Source organism: Chlorocebus sabaeus, chromosome X, assembly GCF_047675955.1.
Source record: "Chlorocebus sabaeus isolate Y175 chromosome X, mChlSab1.0.hap1, whole genome shotgun sequence".
Taxonomy (NCBI): domain Eukaryota; kingdom Metazoa; phylum Chordata; class Mammalia; order Primates; family Cercopithecidae; genus Chlorocebus; species Chlorocebus sabaeus.
The window spans coordinates 26,306,780-26,321,634 of NC_132933.1; the positions used below are offsets into that span (position 1 = coordinate 26,306,780).

Here is a 14,855-nt window from a genome sequence, read left to right on the forward strand (position 1 = left end):
TTATTGCAAATCTCTGAAAACAACATTTTCTCAATAGTGTAAACTATAATGATTGTTAAATGAAAATTTTTGCAAGGCTTGTAATTGTACTTTTGAGCAGGATTATCTTGATAACAGAAGCTCCAGAATTAAAAGTCACAATAGTCACTTAGAAAACCAAAGATGAAAGGAATTTTAAAATTCCTTAGTAGAACAACTTGCAAACTAAATTTTATGGGCAATGATATTCGATTGCTCCTTTTTTTTAGCAGTCAAATCCTGTTTTCAAATAAAAGATTTTGCAGAGCACCAATTTATAAAATAGCTAAGAGCAGAGTTCACCATGCTGTGCAACAGATTGCCAGAATGAATTACTTCTAATCGAACCTTTTATTCTTTCACCAACAACTCCCATTTACTAGGAGATTTTCTAGACCCCACATATGAATGAGACGATGTGGTGTCCGACTTACTTCACTTGACATAATATCTTCTAAGTTCATCTATGTTGTCTCAAATGACAGAATTACCCGTTGCTTTCTTTTCAAGACCAAAATAGTATTTCATTGTGAATATATATCACTTTTAAAAAAATCATTCATCTGTTGATGGACATTTCAGAGTTTCCAAATCTTAGCTATTGTGTATGATACTGCAGTTATGTTAACTAAAATGTATTGTGTAATTTAAAACAGCTAACAGAGAAAATGTTAAATATTCTCACCAAAAATAAATGATATTTGAGGTGATGTATATCATAATCAGCCTGATTTAATCATTCTACAATGTATACATGTATTAAAAAACTACATTGCAACCATTATACACACACATACACACACACACAATTATTCTTTGTCAACAAAAAAATAAAATAATTTCCTTTAATAAAGTAGAGTTGTTTTATTGAAGCAAGGATAGTTCTCCCTTTCCCTTCATCTCTTGGCATCATCAAAGGCCTGATTCCTCTTAAAAACAAAATAAACTTAATCTAACTGTGTCAAGAATTGGTTCCTTCTGGTGGGTTCTTGGTCTCGCTGACTTCAAGAATGAAGCTGTGGACCCTCGCTGTGAGTATTACAGTTCTTAAAGATGGTGTGTCTAGAGTTTGTACCTTCAGATGTTCAGATGTGTCTGGAGTTTCTTCCTTCCAGTGCGTTCGTGGTCTTGCTGACTTCAGGAGTGAAGCCGCAGACCTTTGCAGTGAGTGTTGCAGCTCTTAAAGGTGGTATGGACCCAAAGAGTGAGCAGCAGCAAGATTTATTGTGAAGAGCGGAAGAAGAAAGCTTCCACAGCCTGGAAGGCCCTGCCCACATCCTGCTGACTGGTCTATTTAACAGAGTGCTGATTGGTGTGTTTACAATCCTTTAGCTAGACACAGAGCACTGATTGGTGCATTTTTACAGAGTGCTGATTGGTGCATTTACAATCCTTTAGCTAGACAGAAAAGTTCTCCAAGTCCCCATCCAACCCAGAAGCCCAGCTGGCTTCACCTCTCATAACGACAGACTTCTCTACTTTGTAGAAGTCATCATTCAAATAAATATATCTAAGGAAATGTGAATAGTCAATGTAGATAATCCAGACTCTTTTGGTGGCCTTAGAGCATTGTATAATGAGTAAAAGTGTCTGTCCCACACAGATCTGGAAGCCATAAGTTTTTCAACTATCTGATCAAAGATTAAGTCCCAGAGAAAATACTTTTGATTTCCTAGCTCTTATTTTAAAATCACACCATAACGTTAGATGGGAATCCATTATACATCAATAATAATGACACTCAATGCTTAATATGTCTTAATATAATTTCTTCTATACAAAAATGCTACCTAAAATATTTTGCATGTTAGGAGTTGATAACTAATAACTCTTCAGAGTATGCTTCCATTCTAATGGCCCTTTGTTGCTGAAAATCTATTTTATTAGAGAAATAATGTTCACGTAACACAAAATTGACCATTTTAACCACCTTGAAGGGTACAATTCAGTGGCTGTTAGTATATTCACAATGTTTTATTACCATTACCACTGATTCTAGAATATTTTCATCATCCTAAAAAGAAACTCTGTACACATTAAGTTGTTACTCCCCATTTTCCCTCACTCAGCCCCTGGAAACCACTACTCTGCTTTCTTTCTATATAAAATTGCCTATTCTGGGCACTTCACAAAAATAGAATCATACAATATGTGGCCTTTTTTATCTGGCTTCTTTCACTTAGTGTAATGTTTTTGAGGTTAATCTCTTATGTAGTTTGTTCATTCATTTTCACAGATTTACAATATTCCATTGTATGGCTATGCCACATTTTATTTAGTAGGTGATGGCCATTTAGTTTGTTTCCATTTTTCAGCTACTGTAAAAAATGGTGCTATGAACATCTGGGCAAAAGTTATTTTAAAAACATATGCTTTAAGTTATCTCAAGTATACAATTAAGAAGTATTCACATTGACTTGTAAGGAAATTTTATGTTTACATTTTATCAAAGAGCCAGTGTGTTTTCTGTTGTAGCACCACCATTTTGCATTCTCATTAGCAATGTACAGGTGTTCCAATACCTCCACATTCTTATCAACAATTCTTATTTCCTGTTTTTTTTTTATTATGACAAATATGGTGGGTGTGAAGTGGCATATGACTTTGATTTGCACTTCCATAATGACTAAAGATGTTGAACCTCCATCTTTATTTCAATATTTTATTTTTGTTAATGATGGGAATATTTTCTCAGTAAATTTAAGCAATCAACTTTATAACAGGGAAGGATAAGCTAGGGTTAGACGTAGAAAAGTTAATGTACATTATCTTGAAATTGTAAGGAGACAAGTGTTTGAATGAAACTTTATCTATCTTTGTTAGCCAAACAATATTAAAATAAGAAAATTTTGAATAGAAAACTGTACCTGGTTCTCATATTTCAAGCACAAAAACATTTTAAATAAAAATTCTACTTTTTGGATCTATTTAAGTAATTTTAAAATAAAAAGTAACGTGGATTGTAGAGTATAGCAATGAAAACATTAAATAATATAATTTTAAGAAGCAATTAGCTATTCCACATGAAATAAAATCAATGATTACATAAATTCAACATGATTATGAAGACAAAAGCAAACACACAAAGTGTAATCATTTTCAGTTCCTTGTTTAACACATATATTAATACATTTCCCAAAATCAAACAAAATAACACCAACATCTACTAATACCACAATCACAATGAGACTCCTAAAACTTACTTAATTATTAACATTTCAAAAATCTAATTCTCACATAAATTATATAATCAAGCATATTTTCTATGCTTTGCAAACTGGTGAAAGCACAGTCTTCTTCAGGATTCTCTAGAATTTATAATTCAACTCATGTTGAACCCCACAATTCCTGTTGACTTTGGTGAATCTTCTGAGCAGGTCTTCATTTACCAGAATATAAGCATATACTCAATGCAACTTTAAAAAGAATAGAAGGCCTTCATACTTGTTTGTTTTCAATTATATCTCATCATTAATTCTGTGCAGAGTTATGTTTTCTCAACTTAATATTTTTGCAACTTTTTAATTTTTTTCATTTTTTTCTATGTATTTCAACCCTTCTAACTGCAGCTGATTCAGCTTTTCATTTTGACTTTCATCTAGAGTTATGTTTTCACACATTACAGGATTGAATATAAAATAGGTGTCAGGAGGTAACAGACCATCAAGCATTATACAGACTGCTTCTATATCTGTAGCACTGTTGATAACATTAGAAAGTTTGGTTTTCAAGCTTGTGTGTATCACAGTGTTTTTCATATCACTCTCCGAATGTCCAGTGTCCAGACATACTATGCACTCTAATGGGATATCCGGCAAAAGACATTTACGCTCATGCATTGCTAATGCCAAAGAGTTATTCAGAAGCAAACCTCCACCTTGATGAAGATCATTTCCCAATGTGTATTCTCCAAAGTAGCCTGGAGCAGCAGATGAGGCTCTAATGGCCTGCCACATTTTATACTGACAGCCTCTGAAATGACAGTTGATTCCAGCAAAATGGCCATAGTTTCTATGTTTAGAAACAACAAATTATAGTTTCTAAGCACTTTAGCTTCTAAAACACCAATATATTTTTGTGTTATCCTCTGTTTACTATGGTACTTACGGCAGTTACCTTAAGGCATGTGTGGTTTCTTGCTGTTGCAATCAATAGTGCAAATCACATTCTATTTTTCAGATTTTTTCCCCATATTTGACTGCTATAAAACGCATGGCTTCAACTCATTTTAACTTTTCCAACAATGAAATTTTGTGAAAATACATCTGATCCTAATGTTTTATAAAGTTTCTCACATTCATCCAAAAACATATGAAAAAATCCCGACATGAAAGCTAATATGGCACCTGTGCTTACATCACAAATGTAATGAAAGAGCTGGTAAACTGGTTTCTGAGTTAGTTCAACTAATTTTCATATTGTCTGCAGAGCAACTACATAACTTGTTCCTCTATCATCAAATGTAAAATTGGGATTCCTCTCCCTTGCACTGGACGCATGAAAATTTTAAAGCCAAAAATTATCTAAGTGCAGCCTAAAGTGTTTCACCTTTAATTTGTCTCAGCCAGAATAAATATGGAATAATTATTTCTTCTTATTATTATTATTATTATACTTTAAGTTCTAGGGTACATGTGCATAACGTGCAGGTTTGTTATATATGTATACTTGTGCCATGTTGGTGTGCTGCACCCATCAACTCGTCAGCACCCATCAACTCGTCATTTACATCAGGTATAACTCCCAATGCCATCGCTCCCCCCTCCCCACTCCCCATGATAGGCCCCGGTTTGTGAAGTTCCCCTTCCCGAGTCCAAGTGATCTCATTGTTCACTTCCCACCTATGAGTGACAACATGTGGTGTTTGGTTTTCTGTTCTTGTGGATAGTTTGCTAAGAATGATGGTTTCCAGCTGCATCCATGTCCCTACAAAGGACACAAACTCATCCTTTTTTATGGCTGCATAGTATTCCATGGTGTATATGTGCCACATTTTCTTAATCCAGTCTATCTCTGATGGACATTACGGTTGATTCCAAGTCTTTGCTATTGTGAATACTGCCGCAATAAACATACGTGTGCAAGTGTCTTTATAGCAGCATGATTTATAATCCTTTGGGTATATACCCAGTAATGGGATGGCTGGGTCGTATGGTACATCTAATTCTAGATCCTTGAGGAAACGCCATACTGTTTTCCATAATGGTTGAACTAGTTTACAATCCCACCAACAGTGTAAAAGTGTTCCTATTTCTCCACATCCTCTCCAGCACCTGTTGTTTCCTGACTTTTTAATGATCGCCATTCTAACTGGTGTGAGATGGTATCTCATTGTGGTTTTGACTTCCATTTCTCTGATGGCCAGTGATGATGAGCATTTTTTCATGTGTCTGTTGGCTGTATGAATGTCTTCTTTTGAGAAATGTCTGTTCATATCCTTTGCCCACTTTTTGATGGGGTTGTTTGTTTTTTTCTTGTAAATTTGTTTGAGTTCTCGGTAGGTTCTGGATATTAGCCCTTTGTCAGATGAGTAGATTGCAAAACTTTTCTCCCATTCTGTAGGTTGCCTGTTCACTCTGATGGTAATTTCTTTTGCTGTGCAGAAGCTCTTTAGTTTAATTAGATCCCATTTGTCAATTTTGGCTTTTGCTGCCATTGCTTTTGGTGTTTTAGACATGAAGTCTTTGCCCATGCCTATGTCCTGAATGGTACTACCTAGGTTTTCCTCTAGGATTTTTATGGTATTAGGTCTAACATTTAAGTCTCTAATCCATCTTGAATTAATTTTCGTATAAGGATTAAGGAAAGGATCCAGTTTCAGCTTTCTACTTATGGCTAGCCAATTTTCCCAGCACCATTTATTAAATAGGGAATCCTTTCCCCATTTCTTGTTTCTCTCAGGTTTGTCAAAGATCAGATGGCTGTAGATGTGTGGTATTATTTCTGAAGACTCTGTTCTGTTTCATTGGTCTATATCTCTGTTTTGGTACCAGTACCATGCTGTTTTGGTTACTGTAGCCTTGTAGTATAGTTTGAAGTCAGGTAGCGTGATGCCTCCAGCTTTGTTCTTTTGACTTAGGATTGTCTTGGAGATGCGGGCTCTTTTTTGGTTCCATATGAACTTTAAAGCAGTTTTTTCCAATTCTGTGAAGAAACTCAGTGGTAGCTTGATGGGGATGGCATTGAATCTATAAATTACCTTGGGCAGTATGGCCATTTTCACGATATTGATTCTTCCTATCCATGAGCATGGTATGTTCTTCCATTTGTTTGTGTCCTCTTTTATTTCACTGAGCAGTGGTTTGTAGTTCTCCTTGAAGGGGCCCTTTACATCCCTTGTAAGTTGGATTCCTAGGTATTTTATTCTCTTTGAAGCAATTGTGAATGGAAGTTCATTCCTGATTTGGCTCTCTGTTTGTCTGTTACTGGTGTATAAGAATGCTTGTGATTTTCACACATTGATTTTGTATCCTGAGACTTTGCTGAAGTTGCTTATCAGCTTAAGGAGATTTGGGGCTGAGAAAATGGGGTTTTCTAAATATACAATCATGTCATCTGCAAAGAGGGACAATTTGACTTCTTCTTTTCCTAACTGAATACCCTTGATTTCTTTCTCTTGCCTGATTGCCCTAGCCAGAACTTCCAACACTATGTTGAATAGGAGTGGTGAGAGAGGGCATCCCTGTCTTGTGCCAGTTTTCAAAGGGAATTTTTCCAGTTTTTGGCCATTCAGTATGATATTGGCTGTGGGTTTGTCATAAATAGCTCTTATTATTTTGAGGTACGTGCCATCAATACCGAATTCATTGAGAGTTTTTAGCATGAAGGGCTGTTGAATTTTGTCAAAAGCCTTTTCTGCATCTATTGAGATAATGATGTGGTTCTTGTCTTTGGTTCTGTTTATATGCTGGATTATGTTTGTTGATTTGCGAATGTTGAACCAGCCTTGCATCCCAGGGATGAAGCCCACTTGATCATGGTGGATAAGCTTTTTGATGTGCTGCTGAATCCGGTTTGCCAGTATTTTATTGAGGATTTTTGCATTGATGTTCATCAGGGATATTGGTCTAAAATTCTCTTCTTTTGTTGTGTCTCTGCCAGGCTTTGGTATCAGGATGATGTTGGCCTCATAAAATGAGTTAGGGAGGATTGCCTCTTTTTCTATTGATTGGAATAGTTTCAGAAGGAATGGTACCAGCTCCTCCTTGTATCTCTGGTAGAACTCAGCTGTGAATCCATGTGGTCCTGGACTTTTTTTGGTTGGTAAGCTATTAATTATTGCCTCAATTTCAGAGCCTGCTATTGGTCTATTCAGGGATTCAACTTCTTCCTGGTTTAGTCTTGGAAGAGTGTAAGTGTCCAGGAAATTATCCATTTCTTCTAGATTTTCCAGTTTATTTGCGTAGAGGTGTTTATAGTATTCTCTGATGGTAGTTTGTATTTCTGTGGGGTCGGTGGTGATATCCCCTTTATCTTTTATTGCATCTATTTGATTCTTCTCTCTTTTCTTCTTTATTAGTCTTGCTAGCAGTCTGTCAATTTTGTTGATCTTTTCAAAAAACCAACTCCTGGATTCATTGATTTTTTGGAGGGTTTTTTGTGTCTCTATCTCCTTCAGTTCTGCTCTGATCTTAGTTATTTCTTGCCTTCTGCTAGCTTTCGAATGTGTTTGCTCTTGCTTCTCTAGTTCTTTTAATTGTGATGTTAGGCTGTCAATTTTAGATCCTTCCTGCTTTCTCTTGTGGGCATTTAGTGCTATAAATTTCCCTCTACACACTGCTTTAAATGTGTCCCAGAGATTCTGGTATGTTGTATCTTTGTTCTCATTGGTTTCAAAGAACATCTTTATTTCTGCCTTCATTTCGTTATGTACCCAGTAGTCATTCAGGAGCAGGTTGTACAGTTTCCATGTAGTTGAGTGGTTTTGATTGAGTTTCTTAGTCCTGAGTTCTAGTTTGATTGCGCTGTGGTCTGAGAGACAGTTTGTTATAATTTCTGTTCTTGTACGTTTGCTGAGGAGTGCTTTACTTCCAATTATGTGATCAATTTTGGAGTAAGTGTGATGTGGTGCTGAGAAGAATGTATATTCTGTTGATTTGGGGTGGAGAGTTCTATAGATGTCTATTAGGTCTGCTTGCTGCAGAGATGAGTTCAATTCCTGGATATCCTTGTTAACTTTCTGTCTCGTTGATCTGTCTAATGTTGACAGTGGAGTGTTGAAGTCTCCCATTATTATTGTATGGGAGTCTAAGTCTCTTTGTAAGTCTCTAAGGACTTGCTTTATGAATCTGGGTGCTCCTGTATTGGGTGCATATATATTTAAGAGTGTTAGCTCTTCTTGTTGAATTGATCCCTTTACCATTATGTAATGGCCTTCGTTGTCTCTTTTGATCTTTGATGGTTTAAATTCTGTTTTATCAGAGACTAGTATTGCAACCCCTGCTTTTTTTTGTTCTCCATTTGCTTGGTAAATCTTCCTCCATCCCTTTATTTTGAGCCTATGTATGTCTCTGCATGTGAGATGGGTCTCCTGAATACAGCAGACTGATGGGTCTTGACTCTTTATCCAGTTTGCCAGTCTGTGTCTTTTAATTGGAGCATTTAGTCCATTTACATTTAAGGTTAAGATTGTTATGTGTGAACTTCATCCTGCCATTATGATATTAACTGGTTATTTTGCTCTTTAGTTGATGCAGTTTCTTCCTAGCCTCGATGGTCTTTACATTTTGGCATGTTTTTGCAATGGCTGGTACCGGTTGTTCCTTTCCATATTTAGTGCTTCCTTCAGGGTCTCTTGTAAGGCAGGCCTAGTGGTGACAAAATCTCTAAGCATTTGCTTATCTCTAAAGGATTTTATTTCTCCTTCACTTATGAAACTTAGTTTGGCTGCATATGAAATTCTGGGTTTAAAATTCTTTTCTTTAAGAATGTTGAATATTGGCCCCCACTCTCTTCTGGCTTGGAGAGTTTCTGCTGAGAGATCTGCTGTTAGTCTGATGGGCTTCCCTTTGTGGGTAACCCGACCTTTCTCTCTGGCTGCCCTTAAGTTTTTTTCCTTCATTTCAACTTTGGTGAATCTGGCAATTATGTGTCTTGGAGTTGCTCTTCTCGAGGAGTATCTTTGTGGCGTTCTCTGTATTTCCTGGATTTGAATGTTGGCCTGCCCTACTAGGTTGGGGAAGTTCTCCTGGATGATATCCTGAAGAGTGTTTTCCAACTTGGTTCCATTTTCCCCCTCACTTTCAGGCACCCCAATCAGACGTAGATTTGGTCTTTTTACATAATCCCATACTTCTTGCAGACTTTGTTCATTTCTTTTTCTTCTTTTTTCTTTTGGTTTCTCTTCTCGCTTCATTTCGTTCATTTGATCCTCAATCGGTGATATGCTTTCTTCCAGTTGATCGAGTCGGTTACTGAAGCTTGTGCATTTGTCACGTATTTCTCGTGTCATGGTTTTCATCTCTTTCATTTCGTTTATGACCTTCTTTGCATTAATTACTCTAGCCATCAATTCTTCCACTTTTTTTTCAAGATTTTTAGTTTCTTTGCGCTGGGTACGTAATTCCTCCTTTAGCTCTGAGAAGTTTGATGGACTGAAGCCTTCTTCTCTCATCTCATCAAAGTCATTCTCCGTCCAGCTTTGATCTGTTGCTGGCAATGAGCTGCGTTCCTTAGCCGGGGGAGATGCGCTCTTATTTTTTGAATTTCCAGCTTTTCTGCCCTGCTTTTTCCCCATCTTTGTGGTTTTATCTGCCTCTGGTCTTTGATGATGGTGATGTAATGATGGGGTTTTGGTGTAGGTGTCCTTCCTGTTTGATAGTTTTCCTTCTAACGGTCAGGACCCTCAGCTGTAGGTCTGTTGGAGATTGCTTGAGGTCCACTCCAGACCCTGTTTGCCTGGGTATCAGCAGCAGAGGCTGCAGAAGATAGAATATTGCTGGACAGCGAGTGTACCTGTCTGATTCTTGCTTTGGAAGCTTCCTCTCAGGGGTGTACTCCACCCTGTGAGGTGTGGGGTGTCAGACTGCCCCTAGTGGGGGATGTCTCCCAGTTAGGCTACTCCGGGGTCAGGGACCCACTTGAGCAGGCAGTCTGTCCCTTCTCAGATCTCAACCTCCGTGTTGGGAGATCCACTGCTCTCTTCAAAGCTGTCAGACAGAGTCGTTTGCATCTGCAGAGGTTTCTGCTGCTTTTGTTATTGTTTACTGTGCCCTGTCCCCAGAGTTGGAGTCTACAGAGACAGGCAGGTTTCGTTGACCTGCTGTGAGCTCCACCCAGTTCGAGCTTCCCAGCGGCTTTGTTTACCTACTTAAGCCTCAGCAATGGCGGGCGCCCCTCCCCCAGCCTCGCTGCTGCCTTGCCGGTAGATCGCAGACTGCTGTGCTAGCAATGAGGGAGGCTCCGTGGGCGTGGGACCCTCCCGGCCAGGTGTGGGATATAATCTCCTGGTGTGCCCGTTTGCTTAAAGCACAGTATTGGGATGGGAGTTACCCAATTTTCCAGGTGTTGTGTGTCTCAGTTCCCCTGGCTAGGAAAAAGGATTCCCTTCCCCCTTGCACTTCCCAGGTGAGTCGATGCCTCACCCTGCTTCAGCTCTCACTGGTCGGGCTGCAACAGCTGACCAGCACCGATTGTCCGGCACTCCCTAGTGACATGAACCCAGTACCTCAGTTGAAAATGCAGAAATCACTGGTCTTCTGTGTCACTCGCGCTGGGAGTTGGAGACTGGAGCTGTTCCTATGCGGCCATCTTGCTCCGCCCAGGAATGTTTTGGAACAATTATTTCTTTAACAGAAACTCATTTCCTTCAATACAGTCTAGATGATGAAAATTCAGTTCTTCAACCCCAGTAATACAGGACTTCAGGTCAGTTGTTTTTCCCAATAGCTGAACTAACACCCAGGTTCTGTTATCAATATTCACCCTTGCAATAATAATTTCTCCTTGAAGAGATAAATGGTTGTTCTTCTCTGCATTTTTGTCTTTGCTGATAGCCTGCTCCATTTTAGTAGGCTTTTCCTATTTTTCTAAGTGTTTCTTTAAATCATAATTTAAATTGGGGAAAAGTCCACCTATATTCCACCTACAAAAGATTATACAATTTCACTGGGATGAAAAAGAAAGTAATACTTTGTTTAGTTGAAACTAGAACTTCAGGTATTGCAATAGGATTTGAAGGATTTTCCACAGTATCTAAAGAAGATTCTGAGCCAGACTTATCAGTCAGTATGTCCAGATCTGAAGAACTTAATTTCTCTTCTTCAACCCGCTTACCTTCAAGTTCTGATTTGTCCTGGAATTGCTTTTTTTTTTTTCTTTTTTTTTTCACCTGTTTTTTCGAGACACATTTTCCTCACATTTGAAATAAGAGTTAACATAATTTGATGAAAAGTAGAATGGCTCTTTAAGTTTTGTGGTTATATTAGTCACATAATAAAAAAGATAACTTATATCTTCTTTTTATGTCTAATCTGGCATTTCTCTTTTGAAAAAGGACACTTTTCTATTTATTTTTCAGATTTTTTTTCAGAGATTGTATGTCCTGTTTTACTTTTCTTTTTGGTTTGTTTTAACCAGTCATTATTTGATACTTTTCTTAATATTTGAGAATTTCTCTTGAATTGAACTAAACGTGAAATAATTTCATTCTGATTACCAAAAACAGCCTTTGAAATAGTTTAAAAGTACTTTTAATATGGTACATACAAATGCTCATTTTAGTAAGTCCTTTGGGAGCGGGTAAACAATGGAGAGTAACAGTGCTTTCTGTCAGTATGTGCTTCACTTTTGTCTATTTACATATTACTTTGTTTGTATGAAAACCTCTTTGTAGATGAATGTGACTTATCCTGTAGCAATGCTTAGGTCACAACAGGAAATGCAGTTTCTTGCTTGGGTAGGCCCAAAGCCTAGGGCCACTTAGTCCTGCCTGGCAGTGGGGCAGTTCTGGATCCGGGGGCTTCTGTGGTCACCCTGCCACTGAGGGCTGATGGAGCCTGGGGTTGCTAAAGTCTGTCTGGTGGTGGTGCAAACCAGAGATCAACTCTGGTGTGCATGCCTGAACTCTGGGGCTTTGGGGTATGGCTTGGCACTGGAGAACGTTAGTGACTCAGTACTGTAGATACCAGCCTGGAGTCTGGGTTTATGGTGACTTACTTGGTGCTAGGTTTTACTGTGGTTAACTTAATGTTACAGGCTAAGGCAATGTTTAGTGCTCACTTCTTTCTCCTTACCCCAAATGGAAGGTATCTCTCTCAACACTGTTGCTCCTTAAGGTTGGGGGAGGGGTGATGTGAGTAATGTCAAACTGCCCTTTTTATCCTCCCTTTCAGTGCGTCTTTTTATATTTCTGTACTGCACCTGAATACTGTAAGGAGTCACCCAGTTCCAGCCAGGCGCGGTGGCTCACACCTTAATCCCAGCACTTTGGGAGGCTGAGGCAGGCAAATCACAAGGTCAGGAGATGAGGACCATCCTGGCTAACACGGTGAAACCACGTCTCTACTAAAAATACAAAAAATTAGCCTGGCGTGGGGGCGTGCGCCTGTAGTGCCATCTGCTGGGGAGGCTGAGGCAGGAGAATGGCGTGAACCCGGGAGGCGGAGCTTGCAGTGAGCCGAGATTGCGAGGTCCCGCCATTGCACTCCAGCCTGGGCTACAGAGCGAGGAGACTTAGTCTCAAAAAAAAAAAAAAAAAAAAAGAGTCACCCAGTTCCCTTAGCTCTTGTGAAGAGTTTTCAGTAAAGGGTAGTTGTTCAAACTGATATTTCTTCAGGTGAGGATTGCTAGAGAGTCCTCTATGGTCTTGCTCTGCTCCTCTCCTCTGAAGTTATTAATATAAATCTTCTCTCTTTTAATCGTGGTCAGTCTACATACAGTTTAATAACTTAATTGCTAATCTTTTTAAAAACAACTTTTGGTATTGTTGATCCCCTCTATTGCTTTCATATTCTCTATTTCATTCATCCTATTATAGTCTTTATTATTTTATTCCTTATGGCTGTTTTTCAATTTGTTTTCTCTTCTTTTTCTAGTTACTTAAGGTGTATAGAAAGGATATTGATTTGAGGTTCTTCTCTTTTTTTAACATAGCATTTATGGCTGTATATTTTTATTTAAGTGCTGTTTTTACTTCATCTCATAAGTTTTGTGCATTTTTTAAAATTTATCTAAATTAGTTTGCTAATTTTCTTGTAATTTTTTAAAATAATCGTCTAAGAGAGGTTTTTTGTTTAATTTCTGAACTTTCCAGATTTCCTTCAGTTACTGATTTTCAATTTCATGTGTGTGTGTGTGTGTGTGTGTGTGGTAAGGTAAAGTTCTTTTTAAGATTTCAGTTACACAAAATCTATTGAGACATGTTTTATCACATATAAAATATTGTCTATCCATGAAATTTTTTGTGAATTTGGGAATAAAACCTACTTCGTAATATGGGCTAGGTTGCTCTCTATATATATTTTAGGTCTGATATGTTTATAGTTTTTTTTCAAGTCTTCTATTTCCTTGTTTACATTTTCTATATTTTTTCCATTATTAAAAGTAGATTTTGAAATATGCTGCTATTATTTTAGAACAATGTACTTTTCCTCTCAATCTAATGATTATACTTCATATATTTTGACTCTGTTGTTGTGTGTATATTTATAATTAAAATATCTTTGTGATTAGTGGAATTCATTATCCTTGTATAATGTATTTATTGTCTTGTAAGAATTTTTGCTTTAAAGTTTTTTATATTTGCTATTAGTGTAGCCACTTCAGCTCTAATTGGCTTCTGTTTGTATGGAATATATTTTTCCATTCTTTTACATTTAATCAATTTATGGTTTGGGTTCTTAAGTGTGTCTCTTACCTCGGATAGTTGATTAATTCTTTTTATCCTTTATGCAACTATGTGCCTTCTAATTGAAGAGTTCATTTCATTTACATTTTAAAAAATTATTAAAAAATTGATATCCAAGTTTGCTGTCATTTATCTGTATATCTTTCGCCATTTTTGTTTCTCATTTTCTTCATTACTTTTTTTTATGTTTTATTTGTTTGTGTATGCATGCACCTGTTAGATTTCTTTCTTAACTTTTATTCTGCATATTTTTTTGAGTAATTTTTCCAGGGGTTTTCTTTGAGTATTACTAGGTATATCTTAAACTGCTAACAATGTAGTTTTAATTACTACAAACTTAGCTTTAATAGTATACAAAATCCATGTTCCTATATAGCTCTGCTTCTCTACTGTTCTTGTCACAACTTACATATTTATATATTGTGTGGCCATCAGGATAAAGCAATCCCATTATTAATTTTTGCACAGGAATTTGTTTCTGGTAAGGGCTCTATGCTTTGCTTGCAGATGATCACTTTATTATTCCATGAACTTTATTTTGTGCACTTGTGGAGATGGGAGGAAAGAGAGGGAGAGAGGGCGGAGGGGGGAGAGAGAGGGAGAAACTGCTCTCTGGTGTCTCTTCTCACAAACCCATTTATCCTCTAAAATCAGGGTTCTGCTTTCATGACCTCATTTAATTTTAATCACCTCTTTAGTTACCCTACATTCAAATATAGGCACAATGAGAATTTACATATCATTTAATTTAGGGAGGACACAAACATTCAGTCCATAACATTCTTTCAGATTTAGTTTATGTAAAAGTGACTTAAATTCTCTTTAATTTTTGAAGGGTAATTTTAACAAATATAAAATTATTGATTGACATATTTTTTTCTTTGAACACTTAACATATGTTGCCACTGTCTTTTGAGCTCCATGGTTTCTGATGAGAAGTCAGCTATTGTTGAGATTCTCTTGTAAGTGGCAAGCTGCTTCTGTCTTGCTG

The 14,855-nt window shown here is 37.3% G+C and overlaps 1 pseudogene; it reads right to left on the reverse strand.

Annotated features, from left to right (window-relative positions):
• Nucleotides 1-3,425: 3,425 nt before the first annotated feature.
• Nucleotides 3,426-4,347, reverse strand: LOC103247392 (calcium-independent phospholipase A2-gamma pseudogene; annotated as a pseudogene).
• Nucleotides 4,348-14,855: the final 10,508 nt, after the last annotated feature.